Source organism: Gambusia affinis, linkage group LG07 (genome assembly GCF_019740435.1).
Source record: "Gambusia affinis linkage group LG07, SWU_Gaff_1.0, whole genome shotgun sequence".
In the NCBI taxonomy this organism is placed as follows: domain Eukaryota; kingdom Metazoa; phylum Chordata; class Actinopteri; order Cyprinodontiformes; family Poeciliidae; genus Gambusia; species Gambusia affinis.
The window spans coordinates 25,381,517-25,403,576 of record NC_057874.1 but is presented as its reverse complement, the minus strand read 5'-3'; the positions used below and the strand labels follow the sequence as shown (position 1 = coordinate 25,403,576).

The 22,060-nt window shown below is 36.1% G+C and overlaps 1 protein-coding gene across 6 annotated transcripts in view; it reads left to right on the top strand.

Moving 5' to 3' along the window:
• rap1gapb (RAP1 GTPase activating protein b) overlaps nt 1-22,060 on the top strand; it is an 89,878-nt gene that overhangs the window by 8,404 nt on the left and 59,414 nt on the right. For 5 of the 6 annotated variants that reach the window (XM_044121691.1, XM_044121698.1, XM_044121694.1 and 2 more), the window contains exon 1: nt 19,049-19,067. The exons of the other annotated variant lie outside the window; for it this stretch is intronic. The gene's annotated coding sequence lies outside the window, so the exon portion shown is untranslated. Of the gene's footprint in view, nt 1-19,048; nt 19,068-22,060 lie in introns of those variants that run through there. 6 annotated transcript variants of the gene reach the window in all.

The window sequence follows — 22,060 nt, the reverse complement described above, 5'->3', positions numbered from 1 at the left end:
ATCATTGTTTTATAGGACAGCAAAATCACCTGACCTAAAACTCATGTACAATCTGTGGAGAGTTGTTAGGATATTAAATAACGTATTTTTGATTTTGTATTTTTCCTTAAGCAAGAAAGATACATGTAACTATGGTCAAATTCCAACATTTTATTGACTTTGGGAAGGAGCTAAATCAATATTAGATAGAAAACATGTCTTGTTTTGATCATGTATTAACTCCTAGAAGAAAAGCATATATTCAATGTTTGCACAAACTGAAGAAAGCAATGTGTTTGGTTCTGTATGCAGCTCTGCCATCACAGTCTGAAAGGCTGGTGTTGTGTATCTCATCAGAGACAAATCCCATAAAGTGTAACATTTGTTCGACAATGGTTGGTTGTTGGTCCTGTGGTTATCTAGGCGATTATTTGCTCCTTTCAGAATCTTGCCTGCAGTATACTGAAGCTAGACAAATCTCAGTTTTGAGAATAAGAGCAGTAATTTTTGAAGGAGTCCTTAAGGCTTGCTTTGAGGCACGCACCGATAAGCTACACTAGTTGTCTGGTGGCCATTTCTTACTAGTTTCCTTCGTTTGTATTAGAGATTATAATAACCATAGCCTTCAGTGGGAGCAGCAGGACATGCAGGAGGTCAAAAAGACACAATGCATTTAATCATTGCCTGTGGCTAGAATGCAGGACACGGTGTTTTTGCTAAATTTGGAGTCTGACTGATAAATACAGATTGAAATGTTTGTTCCTCTTCAACTCTTTACCGTATTGCTTGCATCATATAGAAAAAATAAACCAAATGTGTGGAGTATTTTCATTAAGAGTATTTAATCAGAATTATGGTTTTATTTAAGTTGATGTTTTTACCAGATCCAATCACCTTCTTGCTGCACAGGCATTGATGCACAGAAGCTTCACCTATTGGTCTCTCTTTGTGCCAACATGGTTTGTGCAGCAACAACATGCAATGCAGGCTGATGATCAAATATTCATTAAGGGTCTGAATTAATAAGTAATAGTATGCAAATCATCAGAAGATATGAGCGACATGAACAAAAAGAATCAGCTCATGTCAGTGTAAATGCTTATAACTTAAGCTGAAGGCTATTCTCTGTTCTGTATGTCATGTTTTCTCTGATTTCTTTCCTTTCATGTTCATGAATTTTGTGATTATGAACCCTTATTTTAAGGATTCTTTTTACTTTAGCATGTGCTGTATTTTAATTTTCTACTCTCTGGATGCTAATTGTTTCTTCGACTCATCTTGCAATTTTTTTTCTCAATCCCTGCAGCTCTCAGAGACGTCTGTCCTTGCCAACTGCATCATCATGTTTTCTTTCCTATATTACTTCGTTCTATCCATTCTGACGGGCTGCTACACAGGGAATACCATTATAATTTCATTGCCAAGCATTTTTTTAATAGAACATGTAATTTTGTTAATCATTATATGTTCAGAAATCCAAAGTTCATTAATGCATGTTTGTCATTTTGTTTCTAACTTTGTTTACATGGAACACAGAAACAGTTTAAATGTTTAATTCTGGCTCATGTTGGAGTGTTTGGGATGATCTCCTGATCCTCATCCTCTGCCCAGATTTGATCTGTGCTGATGTTTTGGTTTAAAAGAGATGAAAGGCGCCCTAGGCAAAGCGAGACTTTGCAAGTGTTGCTTTTTGTGCTTTAGTGTAGGAGGTACTTTTATGAAGAGGCTTTTTATTTATGGCATAACTTTACTGTATTAATCTCAGTTGCTAGTTGCTGCAGAAATGGTAAGTTATTTTTTATTATAAGCAATAGGGCTGAATGAAATGACATGCACAATATTTGCCCTATCATACATCCAAGTTCTTGCAGAGGGATGATCTCAGAATCAGATAGTTTCCTTCAACTCCTGGCAGTTGTAGAGTGTCTCAATCCTGATTTATCTCCTAATTCCTAAGGCTTAAGTGGCAGAATAATTTTTAAGGGCAGTGAGCTCCCCGTGAGCATGACTTTCCTTCATTGTGAACCTTCCCACACATTCTCCCTGACTGACTTTTAAATACAGAAGAAAATAACTCACGGTTTTAATGTTCCCATCTAACCTGTCACTGGTAATAGTAGAAGAACGTTTGCAAGAAGGAAGCAGGGAGCAAGCTCAACGTTTACAGCAAGGAAATGTGCTTAGTAAATTCTAACTAACAAGCTCAGGTGATTAGAGCGAGGGGATGTCTTTGGCATGTTTGTATTTTTCTTATGCAATTGCCGAGGGTGAAATTCAATACAAAGTTATTTTGGCAAACGTTGGAGGTGAACTGTTTATGTACCCAGAGGCACTCTCTGTTGGAGCTATCCTGAGAAGTACCGTAGATAGGAAGGCAGATTTTTTTTATTTGGATTAATCAATCCCGTTTGTCTTTTTCATTTGCTAGCTGAGCAATTAAAATCCAAGTATGATAACTATCTAGAAGAGAGGAATTTATATTTCATGAAGCTTAGTTCTGTGAGATTGGAAATTGCACAAAATTCAACATTTCTATGAATATAAGTTCAGGACAGCTTTATTGGCGAAGACCCTACTGCAGACAACCATCGAAGGAAAGCAACACCCTTTTATGACACTAAAAATAATATAACTGTGTGTGTATTTCATGGAAAGACTCCAAAAATAACCATAAAACAATTTTCCAGGCACTAACTGTGCCTGGAAAAGATGCTGGCAATAAAGCAAGGAGATTCGAACTTAATTAAATAATTGAAATTGCCGGACCCATGGAGGTCGGTGTCAGTGGTAAAATCTGATGTCACTGTTACCACCACACCAGACTCTACTCAGTACAGCTGATGCCGAACTAGAGACAGCGCTACAGACGCTGGGAGAAAGGTCAAAGACAAGCAGCGCTAATGGAGCTATTACTACTAGAAATGCTAATGGAGCTAGAACACCAGTACTGCGAAACCACTACCAACACCGAACAAAGTTCGGACCCTAAACCGTTGTTGCCTAACTGGACACAGAGCTATAGAAGTACTTAGCCAATCACACAGTCCAACCAGAGGTAAGTGTCATTCATTTTTTCATTATGTAGCTGAATGCAGCAGCAGAAAAACACCAGCTTCTATAGCCAACTCTGCCCTCTTCCTCTGTTTGCTCCTCTTCATCATCACCTCTTCTGATTTCTACGTTCCAATCGATTTCAACGCTCCGGTTCAAATTAAAAAAGCTTAATAACATTATTCATCACTGTTTTGGCTTGAGGAGCCAGGCAGTTGGACCATTACACGTAATTTACCCCGAATGCATTGCAGCGTGGCAACATGGCGACATTCCTGTGAAAATTCCATCCTTCCATCCATTTTCTTACACCCTTGTCCCTAGAGGAATAGGGAGGTGCTGGTGCCTATCCGGGCGAGAGGCGGGGTCACCCTGGACAGGCCGCCAGTCTGTCGCAGGACAACACAGAGACAGGCAGGACAAACGACCGTGCACACACACACACACACACACACACTCACACCTAGGGAGAATTTAGAAAGACCAATTAACCTGGCAGTCATGTTTTTGGACTGTGGGAGGTTCTCTCCGAGTACCCGCAGAAAGAACCCACGCATGCACAGGGAGAACATGACCCTGGGCCGGAAATTGAACCCAGGACCTTCTTGCTGCAAGGCAACATTGCTACCACTGTGCAGCCACTTCTTGTGAAAATATTTTATTAAAATTTATAAAAAACTAAATCTACAATAACCCACAGTGTTATTACTGGATTGTTTTTACATCTAAGATAAATATTTCCCAAATAAGGTCTATTTTTATAAATAGTCGTGGCTCCCTTTAAGGCAACGTAAGCTGTTTATAAATCAGCAAGTGATCTCCAGCACTGTATGTTTTTTTTTTCTTGTATTTTTATCCTGCCAGCAATTAATCCCTGATCACTTTGACGTAATCACCTTACATGAATTACAACCTGTCAAACACTTTTCCCTAAGTCTCACAGGGAAGCTCCTTTGATGCTTGTCTGCAATATGAGTTGAGTGATGAGTTTTTCTGCTGCTATGTTAAAAAAGTATTGCATTTACTTTTTGGCCAATATGGTTTGTTTGAGTGATGTTAACAATATGACAAATGACAATGGGCACTTTGACAGATGGAATCATTAGTCTGCTTTTTAACAGGAGTTGGAAGTTTGCCAAATTCTATGACAGGCTAAAACAGGAGAGCTAAAGCTTCCCTCCTTTGTGCCTCCAGTGATCTGGTGGTGAAGACACCACCAGGGGACTTACATGCATCATGTTTACTGCTCCATCTTGCACACCAGCTCCTGAAGGAGAGAGTTTCACCTCTAGAGATTAAAACACTGGAGCGATTTGTTCCCATTCTGATTTTATTGCTCACTAAGCTGCAGCTGTCTGAAGGTTAGCTGTAAATTTAGCAGTGATTGACAGGAAGATGCACTTTTACTACACAGCTGGATGTTGTTGATTGTCTGTTTAACAGTAAGCAGGAGTATTTTACATTTATTTTGATGTTGACGGGGCATTCCTTCTCACCTGACCCCACTGCATGCTCCGTCTCTTTTTCAGGCAAAGTATTGTTTCAGGGACCCACAGTCCTGAGGGTCTGATTCCAGGTTTATAAATTAAACTTACTTACTTAACTTGCTTACTTACAGATATATGTATTCAGTTATTGATTGAGAAATATTTGTGGAATTGACATGAATGAATAAAATTCTACATGTGACATGCTGTGATTTAGCATTTTCTCAGAAAAAGTTAAACATTTCCTTTTTAGTCTTTATTGGAAACTCAGAAGGAAACCAGAAATAAATATATTTTAAGTAAGGCTAAATTGCAAGCTTCTGCTGACCTCCTCATTCCTAATCATATTAAACAGATTCATAATAGACCACATCAAGCAGTGGAAAAATGCGACAAATCAATCCATATTTAGATTGAACTGCAGTTATTAAGCATAGTGTGTGTTTCCCATTTAAACTTTGCTGTCATATTCTAATAGTTTCTTACTAACAAAACAATTCATAGTATAGATTGTTTATTTATGTATATAGTCAAGACTTCACAACAAATAATTTCTTCAAGAGGGAATTTTATGTTTTTGAGAAAACTATTTAACATTTCTTATATTTTCCATTAATAAATGCTTTGACTTAATCATATTACCAACCAATCATGAGGAGACACACTTTTTCATTTGTTATTGAAAGTCAATGACAGAGGCTTAGCACTGGTATTAACCCCACAGTGAAACGCCTTCTGAGTTTCCATTAACCTCCACAATACGACTGTCTGCTAATTTTCACAGCTCCACTTTGGCAATAATTGATATTCATGATGTGTATTCTTCCAGCTTCCGGTTGAATTCAATATAAACAGACTCAGAGGTTGTGGGTGTTTTAATCTGCTTGGGGACATGTGCCAGATTGAACAAATCAGTCCACAGCAAACATTGCACAGTATTATTCTATGTTAAATGCACAATATTTGATTCACTGTAGAAACATGGAGTCAATAAATATTTCAAAATAAGACATTTCAGCCAATAAACAGGTGACACTTGAAGATGTCCTTCCTCTAACAGATGGCATGCTTATTTCTTAGTAATGTACTGCTCTGATGAATAGTGCTCCTAAAAGAATAGCATATAATGGAAGCTTTTTATGCATTTGATTTCTAGAGACATCATATGTTGTTTCCTATGGGAACAGCTGAAATAAAAGGACATTTTGTAGCCTGCAGATAAATTAGTATCTAGGGAATTTACACAATTGAAACCTGACCATTTTACTGGCAACACAAGAAAATTTAAGCTCTATTGTTACATATGATTGTGTAGAAATATAGTCTATTTTTCTTGTGTATTTTATCTTTACATCTTACTGCAGGTGTGTCTGCTTGGGAATAAAAAGTTAATGAAAAGAGTTAGCAACACCACACCTAATCACTGCTTGAACAAAGAACTTTGTTGCACATTTAATGTGAACCTGCCCTGCGACAGACTGGCGACCTATCCAGGGTGACCCTGCTTCTCGCCCGGAACGTAGCTGGAGATAGACACCAGCAACCCTCCCAACCCCACTAGGGACAAGGGTAAACAGAAAATGGATGGATGGATTAATGTGAACCATGATGTGTTTTTGGTTCCAACCTCTGCTGTCAGGAAGCCATATGCTCTCAACCTTGGGTCAAGCGAAACAAAAAGAAGAAAAAAGTAGCAGGCAATGTCTAGCATACAGCTAGGTATGACAGATGAGCCTGTCATAAAAGGCATGTTGCATAGTCAGGGCAACATCTTTCAGTGTCATGCTGTGTTAATTTCTGTACGGTTCAGGCATGCAGCAGTTTGCAGCAAATAGAACAGATGAAGATATGGTACATTTTATCTGCAGGTTGGACCCCGCCACCCCAACAATTTCCAAGGACGTTGCTTTATTTTAATCTCCAGAACGGAAAGATGTGACAGATGTTTTATCGTATTGTATCTGAGTTAAATAATCATGCTGCTGGTTGAAGAGTATCAGTTCTATTCTTCTGTAAAAAAAGAAAAAGATTGATTATTTTTAAGATGTGTGCTGTAGATCCAATTAAAAAAAATCTTTATGAGGTCTAAGCTGTAAGCTGTGTAGGCTATGTTGTAAAGTAGATAATGAAAAACAAAATTTAAATGACTAGGATTTATTGTGGTGAGTTAGGGCTTTTAATTTGACGTTATTCTTGAGCTTTTGAAGTTGGGCTTTATGCACTGCATTATATATCCGCAAAGAAAATTATCATAATAATAACTAGTTCTTCACTGATCATTACAATCAACTCTTAACAATGATTGTGAAACCTAAAAACCAAAAGTATGGTTGTGAATCGTTACTTAATTCTTTTTCTTTTTCCATGTGACCACAAGCACATGCTACATTTCAGTTTAAAAGTCTACTGTTAGGCAGTGCAGATTCACTACTTAGCATAATTGGTGTAGTGAAGTGGACTGTTTGATAATGAGCAGGTTTATTTTTAGAGGAACATTTGTGTTTGTAATGCACAAGCTGTATAATGTGATAGATCTATAGCCAAAAACACAGTTACACATTTTGTAATCATTTTGTGGTGACTTGTATCATCATCGCAATATATTCTACAAAATCTTAAGATAAACTTTTAAGTTCATGTTACCCATGCCTACCTAATAATAAAAACATGATATTTTTTCTTGTGGAAAATATTGTTCACGCTTACTTGTAAATGCAACGCAACAAAATGGTAGAAATGTACCTGTCGCTGTATGACTCAGATTAAAATAGTTCAGAATAAATTACTTGTCCATTAAAATTTTTTTCCCCCATCACCACAACTTTATTATAACTTGTACAGACAGATCAACATTTATGGTGAAACCTTGATAGCACAAATACACAAACATTTAAAGTCTCCGCTCTTAATGAACAGTTTTTCAGCAGTTTTTAAACAACCACTCTAGTTGATGTCCTGCCAGCAGTCTAATAAATAAGGTTACCATGATTAAATCACAAAAAAGAAAAAAGAAATCTGCTATACTTGATGACTTTCTTTTTTTTTTTTCCTTACAATTTTGCAGACATTGTATAGTCATTGTTCCCATGAAAAGATGAGGTTCCTTTAATCAGTCAATGCTTAATATTTTCTTGTATCCATGAATGGGATCAATCTGGTATTTTATAGCATTGCTGGTAGCCCTGGGCTCCTTCGTGGCTCTCCGTTAAACTCATTACAGGCTTCAATATTTAATATCATGGCTTCTCTGGGGAATATTGGTCTCTCCAAAATATCCTGCTCATTCCATTGTTTAATGGATTGCCATCTTTGAGTGCTTTCCATATTGGCAAGTTGCAGAACCTTACATCATCTCACAGCCAGACTGTCTGCCTATGAATAAATAAAAAATAGATATCCATGGTCCACATTCTGATATTACAGTTTCACCTTATCTGGGTTCTACAGAGGTAGTTTCAAATGCAGCACACAGCAGTTGTTAGATATTTTTCTGTTTAAGTGCAGGTCTCATACAAATGTAGCCAGGGTAATATGGTGTCTAAGTTAAGAAGACTTCTGATACAAAGCTGATTTTCTCATAGTACTACAAGAACTCCATTGTTGATTCACTGCTATCGAACAATGTAGAATTATCTGAAACAAATAACTGCTCCTCTTAGCTGAAATTTTATAATGGGTAGTATATATAAACATAACAGTTGCCTTGCTTCAGATCCTAAATTATCTTATGAAAATTTGGGAAAAGTCTTAACACTGATATTATCTCCTGGGTAGCATGGGATATGAATGGATGAAGATGCTTTCCTGTTCTTCTAAAGGCTTTTAGGGGAGTAAATGTTCATGAGATTTCACTACTCTGCACTTAACAATAGTGTAAGTGGGTTAAATGTGTAGAGAAGATGGTCAGTGACTGACAATAGCTATTGCTTTGTGATTGTGTGTTTCATCCGGACCAACCAAGTGAAGCAGGTTACAACCAAAAACCTGTACTTAAGTAGAACAAGCTGAAAAGAAAGCTAAACTTCTTCCATGCCAGAAAAGGCTTCCAATGTCCTGGGAGTGACAACTGCTCCAGCTCATTTATTACACATGTTCCTCATCCTTCTTGGCTAACATTTGTCAGAAAAACAAAACAACAAAATAATACATAGTGCCACAAAAGTTAGAAAACAAACCAATAATGGTAGTAATCTTAATCACAAACTCAAGACATCAGGTCACATATGGAAATACCGAACTGAGGCAAATTATTTGCAGAGAAACATTCCAGGCTGACTTGTTAACATTTTATGAACATTTTTGATCAAAGTTATATTTCTTGAGCACTTCAGATCTTCTCTTTTATTCAGAAGTTCAGCAATGATAGATTCTCTTCTGCCCCTTGATCTCAGATGTGACCTTGTGTTTCTCTCTCATCCATCATCCTGAAATACATTCAAATGGAAATATGGTATTGGGAAAAAAAATAAAATGGCCAAAAGCTTTCTAGACATCAGACAGTCTATCCCTTTTTCTTTTTGTCCTAAAATCGGCAGTAAGCCTGAGACTTAGAACTTTACAAACAGATATGTGTTTTCTTTGGTTAAATCTCCTATGTGCTGTCTCCGTAAAGTATCAGATGTAGGAATTCCCGTTTGGATTGTAGAGAGCCTCAAAGGGTCAGAGCGAGCACTGATTGGACACAGGCTGCACCATACGATTTAGCGAAATGCCGCATGGAGAACAAAGGCAAAAGAAAGAGTGGCTTTGCCCTTTGATGTCACATCTGAAGTTTAGGAAGGGGTAGAAATCAATGTGACAGTGATCACACTTCTGCTGCAGACTGTGACACAAACACAAATTTTCTTCCAGGTATGGTTTCAAGTCAGCAATTCCATTTTCTTTCCATTCACTTCACAGTAATTGTTACAACCATGTTTCTGCATGAGTGTGATAGAGCACAAACCTTTTAGTGAGTTTACAGACACTAGATGTAGGCCTTATAACACATGGTTTGAAATGACTGTGTTGTGGAAAAGTCTGCTGTAAAAAATGAGCAATTCTTGCTATTTGTCAGCAATTTAAACATAATATGGGGATGGATGTTTGTGCTTGTATTTTAGAAATTAAGACACTAATAAAATGACATTGTGAAACTTTTTTTTTTAAAACTTGACTAACCAATTCTGTTTTTTATGACGGCACTTTGATGTTGATGTATATTTTTATCTAATAACTCTATTATGTTATACGTATCATTTTAGATTATTTGGAATGTATTCAAAAGCATTACATGTAATTTTCATCACAATCTTCTTGACTACATTTTTGACAGAAATGTGTTTATAGCAAAAATTGCAGAAATTTCTGATCGGAGCCTATTATTGCTGCCCTCAGAACCATGGACACCAACATCTGAATACAATTTACCCATTCAGTGTTGCTTTGGAGACGGCAGAATTGTCCCTTTTGTCACATCTGTGATAGGATGTTTTGTCAAGTGACAAGCTCAATGGCTTCATTTCCACAATATATTTAGAATTTTTTCTTGCATTGATTATTTTAAGATGTCCTGGCCTCCAAATTGTCCGTCTAACACGATTCAAGCAGAGAGGACAAGAAGCTTTAACGATGCTTGAAGACAATATCAAAGTCCTAAGTTGTGATGGTGTGTGTTTTACCATTGAATGCATTTGTAGGTCCTTGAAGACTTAGCATGTGTCCACATCATGTTGTGCAGCAATGGCCAAAAAATGTTTGAATCCTGCTGCTGGGATTTTTAAGTCATGAACATAGAAGTTTTCAGCAGCTACCACAAACATTTGCTAACCTGACAAATAAGCATATTTTTGTTGTGCATAGGAATAGAATAGATCAATTGACAGTCTAAAACGTTAGTTAAATCTTGAGAAGGATTTATTTTTGCTCTTATCTTCATTTTTAGTTCTGTTGTTACAGCATACTTCAATAAAATGTCTGATACTTGAATATGCGTGGCCAAAAACAATATACTTAGCAATATAGTAATTATTAATAGGGAATATATATAATGACTGTATAATAATTAATATTATGTATTAATAATGAGTAATATATGTGTAAATATAAAGATAATTATTATCTTTATATTAATAAGAATTATTATTATTAGTAGTGGTAATAATAATAGTTAATATTATTATTATTGTTACTAATAATAATTAGTAACCTCATAATACATTGCCTCCAGATTACCATTTAAACTTGTGCTAACTGTTTGATCATACTTGAATTGAATTGCAACGCAACAGGAGTTGGACTTTCAAACAACATGCTCAGAGAAGGATTATTTTGATGAAAAATTAAACATCTTTCTGTTTATTTGTGACCCTCTGGAGTAGATAAATCAAAGTCAAACCCTTACTGAGTATCTGTTCTGTTTGTGTGTGGAAAGTCATTAAATCCAGGATGTGGCCCACAGGCAGGCTGCTCTCCTCTCGACTCAATGGTTGTTACATGAAAAATAAGCTTGGTTTTTCCTCTCCCTTTATATCTCTCTTTTCTTTGTTCTAATGGGCTCCCGGTCTTGGCTTTCACTCTGAGGATGACTCGTGCATCCTGCTGGGCTTCTTCGGTAACGTGGTGCGTTAAAATTAATGCATGATGCCCTTACTTCACATTTCTCTGAGGGCACATTCATAAAATCTCCCTCTCTTTTGCTCTGATTTGTGACTGCATATTTCATCCTTATCCACAATCCAACACTAAAGTAATGACTGAGGTGTACAAAGGCAGTGATGTTATTGCATTTTAGACAATAACATGTTTATTTTCTTATGTAAAACATTTATTTATTTGCATCTTTTAATACATGTCTAATATTTTGCATAAAAAATGCTTATAAGAAAATCTACAGAATTTGTCCCTTTTTTTAGAATAATAGATAAATTGTCCATATAATCAATAGGATAATTGATTACTAAAAAGCTGATTGTTGCAACTGTAACATTAATATTTTATATGAGTATGTATGTCTGCCTACAGCAGTGCCTTACAAGCACCTTTTTTTCCCACCTCTTTTCTGTTCTGTCTATTTGTCTATTTTTTTCGCTGTGCTTCCTTACATTCCTTCCTGTTATCATTGCCTGGAGAAGAGTTGTGAAATTTATGACATTTCAGATCTGCAGGGGCTGGGTGATGGTAGACGAGAATAGTCTCCAGAGTTCCTGCGAGAATCCGCCTCTCTTTGATGAGCGGGTTACACAACGTCAGCGTCCTCAGTGGGCTTGCCTTCGCAATTTGTGATAAAGAGAGAGGATTTTCATTTGTTTCTTCTGGTAGCAGAAGAGCTACCTCTGCAAGATGGCCCATCCTTTGTAATAACACGTGCTTCACCTTCAATGGGATGTCGAAGAGTTTCATAACGATGAAAGGAAATGAACGTTGTTTTTGAACTTGTACACCTTGCTGCCCTGTTACCCTGTGGTGAGAAAACTCGACAGTTTTTGTTCCTTTAAATTCTCAAGTTATTTCTGTTATGAAGCAGCTTGAGAGCCTGAAAAGTCATTCCTCTGATCAACAGAAAGCAATAGTGTGCTCCAAATTCATTAGTCTTTTGGATTTTACTTTATTTTTTTCTGCTATGCCATAATGACATTTAATCCTACATTGAATATTCAGGTTAAAAAAGAGCAGTGATTGTGAAGTGTCACAGCTTCCCCCAAAATTATTATTTTTTAAGTCATTGCCTCTACATTAAATAAATAACAGAGAGAAGTAAAGTCAAACTTGGCATTTATTTATTTATGTGTTTATTTATTTAGCTGTAAACCAAACAATATATATAAAAAATTGTCATTTCTTATTATTTCATGCTACAGAGACTGAGTGTGCTGTCCTTGCAGTGTTGTCAGGGATGTTGTTAGGTGCACAGATGGTAAATATTTAATGTTTCTGTGTCCTGCTTTGCTGCTCCCAGTTGGGATGAACTCTAGAAGTGTGTAATAGCTCCTTACTCCCTCAGGACAACATATAACAGCCTTTCTTCCACTTGAAGGTTTGCGGACCATTGCCTGGGGGGAATCTGGATGTTTGGACAGCTTTTCTGGAACAATGTTTTTGTCATCTGTATATGAAGCTGCATTCTAGAAAGCAGAGTCATAGTTTGAGCTAACAATTTTTATCAATAAGAAAATTACTTTAGCATCTTCAGACTTACTGAACTTTTTAAAACCTTTTTTAAAAACTGTAATAGTTCACTCATCTGTGAATTGGCTAATTATTGTGGCAGTTGTAGTTACACAAACGGTCAGTTGTGAAGCAACAGTAGGGATAAAAATTGTCATTATATATTTTTTTTCTATTCCTCAGAAGTGTTTCCCATTTTTCCAAACTCAGCTGAGATGTCAGTTTACATACGTTTCCGGGTCTCACCAGAAATTTTCTATGTGTCTGGGTCTCTGTATGCAATTTAGTCTTTGCAATGTTTGAGGCTTTTAAGCACTATTGAAAAATAAAAGATGCATACCTGTACCAAACAAGGGAAATAGGATGTTGTAACCAAGAAGTCATTCATGTTATTTTTTCAGTCAAGCAGTTTTTTTCGTCATTCACAAGTAAGACTTGTGTAGAAAAAAACTATACTGTTTCCTTTTTTGCAGTGAATACAGCAATTCTATGCAGATATGTTGGGATTCAAGTGCCAGTTAATGGTTATGGATGGGAATAATTTGTGCACATGCATAAATATTCTCTGTTGCCTTGGTTCAGCAGAGTGAATCATTTACACGGCTTGGTAAACTGAAAGGATAAAGTGTGCATATTCCTGCCTTTTTCTTTGCACACCATTTAGTTATTAAACCTCAGATTTTTATGCATTTGTCCTTGGGCCTGCAACGAGTTTTCCCCAGAGCCAACTGTGATTTTTTTGCTTGTATGTTATGAATTGTTATGCTTTTGAAACATAACATTTCACACTGTCCTGAGCCTCTGGGCATTCTGGCTGAGAAGACATGACAGAGCAGTTCTAACCTTTCATAATTTCCAAACAACATTATACCGCTGTGCTGTAGGGGATCTTTATGTGATGTACAAATCTGCTTCTATGTTGTGATACAATGTTTATTCGAATGTCGGTAAAAAAAATTGTTGACCACAGTGTTTGGTTTTGTAAGAAACATTCTAAACAGTACTTATTTTAATTTTTCTTTCAGGACAAAAGACTTTGAGGCATATGTGTGGAAAGAGTTTAAAAAGATCTTAAACCCTTGAGAACTGGATCTACTTGTATTACTAATATTGGTGGTGCTCTTGGGGTATTTACTTATTTGCATTTTTTCGTATTTAGAGTTTACTTTAAGCACATTTATATATTTATCACAGAGGCTAATATTAAGGCCATTTCACAACAATCATATAGACACAATGCAAAAACACAAAATAATACCAAGTATTATTGGTAATTATCAATTATCTAGATACTAGATATTTTATCTAGTACAAATATCTTAGTACCCTTGAATGAAAATCCACCTTCAAGTAACTTTTCACAAAGAAATATGAGCTTGTTTTAAGTCAATAATTCCTTAATATTGATGAAAAAAGGTTAGTTGCCAGACAGATTTTTTTTAATTTACAAGAAACTGTTCAGCAACTTTATAAGAACTAGTTTTAAGTAAAGAATTTCTTAATATTGGTTAAAAAGTACTTATAAGTTACTTTTGTCTTATTTGAAGTGTACTAAGACATTTGTACTAGAAACTAGACCAATTATACTTGGTAAGATTTTGCATATTTGCAGTGGGATTGACTGAAGGACTTCTTAATGTTTGCTTCCTGAATAATGCAGTAGTACTAAAAATGTACAACATTCCCAAAAAGTGTTATAGCAATGAAATAGATGTAAAACTCATTACATCTATTATAATGATGAACTTGTACACCTTGCTGCCCTGTTACTCTGTGCTATGCAGCATATAATGCACCATCAAACTGAAAAGGACTTCTCTTTTCAAATATACTTTATAACTTTTAAAAGCAGTGGGTTCGGGAGCAAAGATGAGCAAAACTCTCAGTGCTGATGGACACAATTAAAAATTTGTACCACTGTCAAAAATCACGACAGCTGAATGAGAGCATATGACAGGGAATAAAAACCTGCAGCTTTGGGTAGGCTACTTATAATTGTTTTATATTTTAGCTTCTTTCACAAGATAAATGTGTATTGGAGAAAACACACTGATGTTTGGGTCAGATTGTATTTACACGTCTGTTGGGGCCCAACTTTATGTGGAAAGGCACTAATTCCACTGGCATTTTCTTCCAACAAGAAAGAGAAAAAAAAGTCTTATCAGTGAATAAATCTACTAGTAGAAATTGTTTTGTCTATATTTAAGAAGTATCGACTTGAAAAGAGTTATTTTGCTGAAAAGTTACTCTTAAATTAGTTTTGCCTTATTTCAAGTGTACTAAGATATTTGGACTAGAAATTAGACCAAAAATACTTGATAAAATTGCAATTAATATCTGTATGTATGTCATTAACATTTTCCCAGCATACTATGTACCGTACATATTGGCTGTAGCCATGTTTCAACAGACAACAGCTGTAGAAACCTGTCTATTCCAGTTATGAACTTATAATGGTTCTGTGCACATTTCTGCTTTCTGTCATTATTAATACAGCTGAATTTAAAGAGTGGAAAAGGTCATACATCTTGTTTTTGTTAAACTCACTTTGTAAATTACGCTCCAAAAATGGGCAGGTGTACATATAGTCACTGTCTATTTCATATTCTTTCCTGTACTTGATTTACTAGTTTAGTATTTATCTACTGCTTCAACAGAGCATATCACAGAGGGCGACCTTTCATTACCATGTCCTACAGCCTGTTGACAGTCAAGCTCTCAAAGTCAAGGCTGACTTACATTAGATGGGTATTTCAGCATGGCCGCCACGTCTCCTAGATCCCGCAGACGTACACTAATTACACCAAACTGCCCTTTCAGTTTGACTTCCCTCCAACAGATATCTCCGAGTAAATCGCTTTTTTTCTTTCTTCCATTTTCGCATTCAATAAAAGGATGTCTTTTGAAAGACACGAGGGAAAAAAAATAACAGCAAACAAAGCTCCTCAAACTACCCCAGTGTAGAGACAATAACCCATTTGTCAGTAGATGCCTATCTCTGGAGAATTAGTTTGCTGCCGACACGAGGTGCTAGTTTTGATTTCAGATGAATCAAGGAAATCATATTCTAAAAGGGGAGCTGCAACCCCTTACCCTCATCTTTCTTTGAAAGCAAAAAAATGAAACGGTGTGATTAATATACAAAAGCCAGAAACAGGACATGACATCTGAGCTTTGAAAAATAAAAAAGTAATCCTGTTTGTGCCCAGGTGTCCTAAAGCTATCTATTCAAAACAAATAAATCCTGACAGACTAAACTGATAATAAATAGCTACTGCATCCAGACTAAAATATATGTGACATCAACCCTTAGGTCTTAAATTTTATACAACAATAAATAAATATTTGTTCAGTGTAAGGAGCTGAATTTGCTTCAGACCTTCCCCAGACCAGATTGTGTTCTCTTTCATGTCAGATGATTGTTTGTTTTCTCTTTTCTATTTATTCTCTATTGCAAGCATTACTAAAGGACAATTAGTCTCAATAACACTTCATAAAGAAGTTGAGAGAGCTTGGTGGAGACACGGTAGATTTAAGTGGCACAGTCCTTCACCCTCTCCTTCAAGCCCCTGATTTGATTTATAGTCCATGTCTTTGCCAATGTCCAGTCAGACTTAATCGAATCCAAAAAGGTTGACCGTCGAGTTGTCAAGTCACCCCAGCTTTTTCAATCATTTGAAATATTATATGGGTTGTGTGCTTTGGGGGTGGTTTGGGTACAGGACAATGATTATACTTGAATATGACAAGGCAAGGAAGGGTAAATAAGGCCTCATCACGGAGAGCAAAATATCCCTTTATAAAGATAAGCAACAAATAAGACACACAGCAGTGACAGTAGCCAGAGGCAGGCAGGGGGATGAAAGAAAAGACGAGAAAGGATGAGGAAGTGTGAGAAGCAGAGGTGAACCTTAGATCCAAGTGACAAATAAGGAAGAGAAATCTGAGATATGGGATTTATTCTGTCTCAGTTGATTATATTGAACCGTGATCTTTCCCAGAAAACTTTTGTTGATGTTTATTTTCCCTTTATTATTATTCAGATGTTTCTGACATGCGTTTCTTTATTTATTCAGTCAGATTCAGTCAAAAAAGCAAAGATGGTGCTAAATTGCCTTGAGCATAAAACTATTTTCTGTTGGAAGAAATGTAATCCCACATGTTCAAGAAATGTTGAAGAAAATGTTTTATTGTCTCAGGTCAATCATCTTTTTTTCACGTTTTCATATTCAGAAAAGTATACTAACTTTCTGAAGAGATACATCCACTAATCCTCCTCTGCATATGAACAAACTGTTTAAACATTAGCTTTCTCAATTTGTCTTTAAACAGTGCAAGTGGAAATTGTTCCTCAGACATTCAGATAAAAACATTCATAGCCCTTTCAGCAATGCTGACATGTAAACTTCCCCATAAATATGCAAAATCCATACCATATTTTAATAGAACTGTGTGGGGTTGACAGTCACACTTTTGCATGAAGAGAGTGATATTCACCTCGGATGTCAGAAATGGGATTGCTGTCACCCCAGAGTTAAGAGTGAAATCACAATTTGCCAAGTGTTGTGACAATTAACTTACATGACTAATATTCATGTTATCTTAATTTATACATTCAAATCGTAAAGGACCACTTTCACAAAAACGCTGTGTTAATGAGACTGTTATTATATCCGATTTGTGCAGGTATCTCTATCTGCCATCTGAGGTTGTCTTAGAGAATTCTGCTATGCGTCACAGAAAACAACTTAAAAAGATTGTGTTGACTGTGAGATCTTACATTGATAACGATTAGATGGAAAACAGCCGGACTGGGAACAGGAGAAGGAACTAAATGTACTGTACACAATCAGGTAAGAAAGAGATTGTTACAGTACAGTAACAATGACATTACAGGGCATCTTCTCTTTAAATCTTAAAGAGAAAAATCTTATAACCTAAAAGAACACATCAAGAGGGCAATGGACTGATAAAACACTGGTGTTAACACCAAAAAGTAAAGTCAACCAGAAAGCTTTCTATTGAAGAATTTATAATTATTCATGATGTGACTGACACAACTAGATCATAAGGAATGATAAATAGGGCCTCCAATTTACATAATTCTGCAATTAGAAAATGTGTCTACTAATTTGTTCAAACCCGTTTCTAAACAACCACGCAGAAAACATGCCTTGCATCACAGTCAGAAAGTTTTTGTTTTTTTTGTTGCTAGATCACACACTCATCAAAATATGTGGAAAAATATGCAGATGAATGGCATCGTGCAGTATTAGGAATGTAAAGTTACTTGATGATATGCATAAATGAGCATATTTCATCAGAAATACTGCAACTCCAAACTGCTGCCAACTCTGTCATTTCAGATTTTCAAGTTTAAATCGGTTATTGATGTTTTTTCTGTAAAGGTTTGAAATGCTTAATAAAGTCTGGTGGAGGAGTTCTGGGTAACTCAACTGGTCAAGCCAGTAAAATCTGCAGAGATCTGTAGGTCTTTGTTGCAGTAGGCTCGGCTGACCCTGATCTGACCTCTCTCTACCCTCGTCTCGAGGAACTTTGTAAATAAAGGCTAGTTGTGTCAGCAAAAACAAAAGTAAATATAAAAAAAAATAACAAAGGCTGTTGTTCATAGTTCATCTTTGAAATTATGGGAAATTTCTCTTTTTTCTAAAGTGAATCATTCCAGTTCATCAGTGGGAAATTATGATTATACACTTTCTCTCTCAGATTGAGCAAAGCAGTTTCTCCCTCCCAAATATTACCCATAGTGAAACTTAAGATGTGTAAGTAAAGCAATTAATTGGGAGCAAAGAAAATAAAAATAATTGTCAGTGTCAGAAAATCCAAAAAACCCTGTCTTTAACCTTGAAGTGCATTTGTGCTGCTTGCATGGCCATCTTTCTATTTTCCTCCAGGAACTCTCATGGACAGAGAGCACTTTTCATTCACACCGGACCAATTGCTTGATAAAATTGAAAAGAAGAGGAAATATCAATTTGTACCCTCTTCTTGGCAGAAGTAAAAAGGTAAACAGTTGAACTGATTTCAAGAAATCTTTATTTGTGTTTCCGGGACGACAACACAACATGACACTCGTCACATCTTTAGTCAGCCAGAGATGGAAACTGCTTATAGTCAAAAAGGGTGGGTAGGCAAGAGTGCAGACAAAATACACATAGAGAAAAAAAGAAACACACGCCCACATAATAGGGGCTAAATCAAAGACGGAGAGAGAAGGTGCAAGTAAAAGGTGTTGGAAATGAGGGTAAGCGGAGAGAAACAGTTTTGACTGACTGTCCGTAGCTTCATGTGCTGATCTGCACTGATATCTCCTGTGAAGCCTCATCAGCTGCTTAGCAGGATGTCTCAGAGGAAAAGGAGTTTTACGTTTGGAGCTTATGGAGGGTAAGATAATACAGGCCTAATCTGTGTAATGGCCATTTGATATGGGATGTTTTACCATTTTTTTCACTCTACAACGACAATAGTGTGTGACAAGATAGAGAACCTGTTGTGTCTGATTGCCATCTCAGGAGAACTGAGGGGAAGGTGTAAGACGACTGCTCAGGGAGCTGTTCTGCACCTGCTCAGCAACCGCAGAGTCAGATAACAAGGTCATTCACAGTCAGCAACGGGTCCTTCTAATTAACAGCTTTAACCATTCATAGCAAAACACTGTGCTAAACTAATTAGATGAGTTTTATTTATGTGCAAATCCAACAAAGGGTGATTTGAGAGGGATTCTTCAGATACCTCATTAGAAAGGCAGTATTTTTTTCTCAGTCTCTGTGACCAGTACATATTTTATTTTAAGTATTGAACAGACTTGGGTGCTTTCATGAATAATAAAAGGTGTTGTAAATTTAAGAAACGAATTGGCAGTTTTAATGGCTCTTCCACTGGATTTTTTTTAACTTGTGAAATCAAAAGCTACGTAGATTAAATAAATTATATTCAACAAATAACATGATGACAAAGGGGGTCTTGAAGTCTTCAATTTGTGCCGATGAACACAGAAAAGATGGCCATCAAAGTTGAGTCACTCTCTCAATGACTGAGACAAGTAGTTTGGTTTGTAAGCAGTGTACAAGAGTTCATATGGTATTAAATAAAATAAATGAGTTCTTCTAGGCTGTGAGGAGAACACTCGTGACCATCAGTTTGATGTTTTTGGAGCAGAGGTCAAGTTGAATGTTTTCGTAATTCTGCAGGCCTAAGAAAAGCAGAAATGTATTTTTAGGATTGGAAACAAAAACTTTGAGGACATAATTTCTCTCTACTAAAACCTCCAGAATCTGTAGCTCTGAATGTAAAATATATTTTAATGTTGGAATTATCATTAGGTCTTAAAGATGAAAAGTCTTCTTTTCACTCAGCAAATTATTAATACATTTTCAAACATATAAAAGGAATTACTTGTTTTACTCCAACCAATAGTTGCAAGAAATTGTTTTAAAAAATAATATGTCAAATTGGTATTGGTATTAGTATAATTTTTACTAGGTTTACCAGGTGTGGCTTATTCCTTGGCTGGATTGCAGCTGCTGGTTACCTACATGATTGAATATTTACATGGATCCAGTTTTATTTTGAAGATGGTGTTCTCCCTTCCCTCCCCTTGTCTGTCTCACCTTTGTAGTTTCCTGCTGTAAAGTTGGAGTTCTAGGCAATTAGAACATGACATGGTTTCCTAACCATGTCATGTGATCAGACCATAACATTTGTATTCCTCCTAGAAAATGAAAGTGGGTTAGTGCAGTGCATTCTGGGACTAATAGCTTGCATACAAGTCTTACTCTTCCCAGTATATAGTTCAGTCCCAACACAAGAAACTAATAAGGTCCAACACCGGAGGCAACGCTGAATGACGTGAATGCTCACAAACTTTAATAATGTTGATAGAAAATTGGAAAGTCTGGTTTTTTATTAAAAACATCAGATGCTGTAATTTGTTTTAGATTTGCTGCAATTATATCAAATTAATTGTTTTACAGTATTTTGAGTTTTTTTGTCTCACCAATTAATTTTTTAAAAAAGTTTTCAATCTCCATTTTTTTTTATAAAGCTGCCGATTTTGATTTCAGATTATTCAGATTTCTCTTTAGGAGCTATAATATAGGAGGATATAAGGACGGCCTTTATGATGTTTTTATTGACCATTATACAGTGAGGACATTAATTATTAGCGGCAGAAGAGACGTCATACCCTATGTATGTGAAAGTGTGGCAGAGCAGCAGCTGCTGTACAACAGAGTTTCAGCATCATTTACTTGTAAGCAGTTGTCAGGTACAAATTAGCATGTTTGTTGTACCTTTTTCTACTTTGCATTTTAATATATCGTGGTGATTTATTTTGCTTCCACATTGAAGAGAATTTTCCTCTGCTGCTAAAATTCCTGCTGCTGAAAATTAGACCCTGTGAGGAAATAATTGCTTAATGAATAACCGGAAAATAATTGTCAAACAGAAATGAATTGAGCTCAGGCTTGAAGCTTCAGACTTGTGACACTGTCTTTGGAGATGTTATTTGGTGGCAAGATAATTTCCGTGTGAAATTGAATTCTAATTGCTGTTGGAAGATGATGTTGTTGGAGCAAGGAGAACGGATGTACAAAACAACAATTGGAAATTGCATCCTATAACAGCCAGTTCTGTCGTTGACAGAAGCCACTGGACAGCAAAGAAATGGATGGACACGTTTCAATTCATTTGCGGATTTTACTTAATTAATACAGTACAGACAAGTTTAGAAAACTTAAAATAAGCCAAACTTATTCATCCCAAAAACTTGTCTAGCTGTTGATTTGATGCAGAGCTGATTAATTCAGAGATCAATCAACTTTGATTAATCTCTGAATTAATCAGAGTTTATCTCTGATATGTGCACGTTTGCACATATATATGTGCAAAAGTGTCCTTAAAGATTATACAAGGTTTTTGCTTTTTTCCATCAATGTTCAGATGAGCTCCTGCTAGATATTCAAAGCTGGAAATATGGACATCCTCAAATACATGATTCCTTTACGGAAATATCTCATCATCATCACAGTTGTGCTTACTTTCAACCTCAGGGTTGTTAAAAATATGTGAGTAGAGATGATGAGCTGATACTGATCTATCTGGGTGACTTATCTGACTGAAGCTTGATTATATCTGCAGAAAAAGCTGTTTTATTACTCAGAAATGTATCCATCTGCAGAGTTATTGTTGCATCATGCTGTTATGCTAAAATAATTCAGCTTGCTTTTTTGCTTCAATTTTTTCTTTATTTAACGCTAAGTTTATAATGTATTGGGACTTTAACCACAGGTTTTTGGCTCATATTGTTCTGTCTCTGTCCATTACAGTTAGTGCAAATAAAAGATCCTTAAACTACAATAGCTTTATCTGTCGAAAAA